The 1664-nt window shown below is 33.7% G+C and overlaps 1 protein-coding gene and 1 long non-coding RNA gene across 2 annotated transcripts in view; one reads left to right on the top strand and one right to left on the bottom strand.

Annotated features, from left to right (window-relative positions):
• The window catches only part of LOC128249871 (uncharacterized), a 4463-nt gene extending 3774 nt beyond the window's left edge, over positions 1-689 (top strand). The window contains exon 6 of the mRNA XM_052974414.1: positions 595-689. The gene's annotated coding sequence lies outside the window, so the exon portion shown is untranslated. The remainder of the gene's footprint in view (positions 1-594) is intronic.
• Positions 1-1329, bottom strand: part of LOC128249873 (uncharacterized) — an 87572-nt gene extending 86243 nt beyond the window's left edge. The window contains exon 1 of the long non-coding RNA XR_008266004.1: positions 1150-1329. This is a non-coding gene — a long non-coding RNA (uncharacterized LOC128249873). The remainder of the gene's footprint in view (positions 1-1149) is intronic.
• Positions 1330-1664: the final 335 nt, after the last annotated feature.

The following is a 1664-nucleotide window of genomic DNA, read 5'->3' as shown; positions in this document are numbered from 1 at the left end:
ATATATATATGCACGTATATATATATATAACCGTTAATGGAGATATAACATGTACTTTATACTAACAATATTATAACCAATTTTAAGGCTGTGAGCTGGCAGAAACGTTAGCACGCCGGGCGAAATGCTTGGCAGTATTTCGTCTGTCTTTACGTTCTGAGTTCAAATTCCACCGAGATCGACTTTGCCTTTCGGAGTCGATTAATTAAGTACCAGTTGCGTACTGGGGTCGATCTGATCGACTGGCCCCCTCCTGAAACATTTCGGTCCTTGTGCCTAGAGTAGAAAAGAATACTGTAGCATCATTTTGAGGCTTCAGAATTCTACTGAAAATACTACCGCGCAGTTGGTACAATAGAAAGATTACTATATCTGCAACGGTATATAATTGTAATAATATTTAGTATTGCATTATATTATAACCGCAATTGTAATATTGCAGTGAAGCTGCAACATTAAATTTAGGGATGCTATGGTCAATTTAACACCAAAACGCAACACTAACTGACGTACAGTGAAATATCTAGGAAGTTTTAACGTAATTCTCTCCAATACAGATATTTTAATATGCGTTGTTTTATATTCTCATTTCAGTTCATTTTCCAGTCAGCAATCAGTTCTGAAACTGTGAATACGAAAAGTAGGGAAAAAAATACATGTATATGTAAATAAAATTACAATAAATATGTTGATGTTGTTTTGTAGTTTTGGTTGAAGGTGAAAAATAATAAAAAGTACTTCTATTGACTATTTGGATTTTAAGTAGAGTTCGGAAGCGTTTGGTGCGAGTGAGTGCGTGTGTGTGTATGTGATTTCCGTGAGTATTGACTGACTAATTACGTGTAAATAATTAATGACGCAGTTACTAAAGTAAGTCATCATCACATCATCCGCTGCTATATTCGAAATCATTTTGGTCTCAATATCAGACCAACAGTGGTCACTCCTTCAAAATAGAACAAAATATGCCCCAAAATAATTTAAACGCTGCCTGGGAATTACGTGACATAGCAAAACGAAACAAATCTCTACGAAGAGTACGCGCACACACAAACGCACATACATGCACCACTATTCATATTTGTGTGTATCTAGTTACATATATGTGTGTAAGATTGAATATGAATAGAAATATATGCGCATACATACATAAATGCACTGTGTTCATACCGGTGTACGCCTATGGTTTATATATCAATTTAGTTCAGATTTTCAGATCGAAGTTTTACAATGAGCATGCAATGCAATTCTTTCGTTACGCAAATGAAAAATACGAATCTAAAATATTTTCTCGTTATTAAATGTGCTTCCGCATCTCAAATACGTCGATAAAACGTTATTCATCACCATAAATAAATCGCTGAAACCATTTTCATTGGCATCCAAACCATTAATTGTGCGACAGTAAAATATTACATAGTGAATGTAAATATAGCGAAGAGAAACAGCTGTTGCATCATTTCTAAATATATAATACATGGAACCTTTAAAATGATCAACTCAAGAACGAACGTTGATTTAACGGGAAAATCCAGGATGAAATATTTTCTACGGTTTTGCCTTCTTAATGTCCAAAAGTAATTCAAAGATAAATGTTCTTATCTTCATAAATGTTTCTATTTAATCTATGCAAATCAGTTAATCTATCTAACACAAACATATAT

This window comes from Octopus bimaculoides, chromosome 18 (genome assembly GCF_001194135.2).
Source record: "Octopus bimaculoides isolate UCB-OBI-ISO-001 chromosome 18, ASM119413v2, whole genome shotgun sequence".
Classification (NCBI taxonomy): Eukaryota; Metazoa; Mollusca; class Cephalopoda; order Octopoda; family Octopodidae; genus Octopus; species Octopus bimaculoides.
Note: the sequence above shows the minus strand (reverse complement) of the source record. Positions and strands in the feature narration are given on the sequence as shown.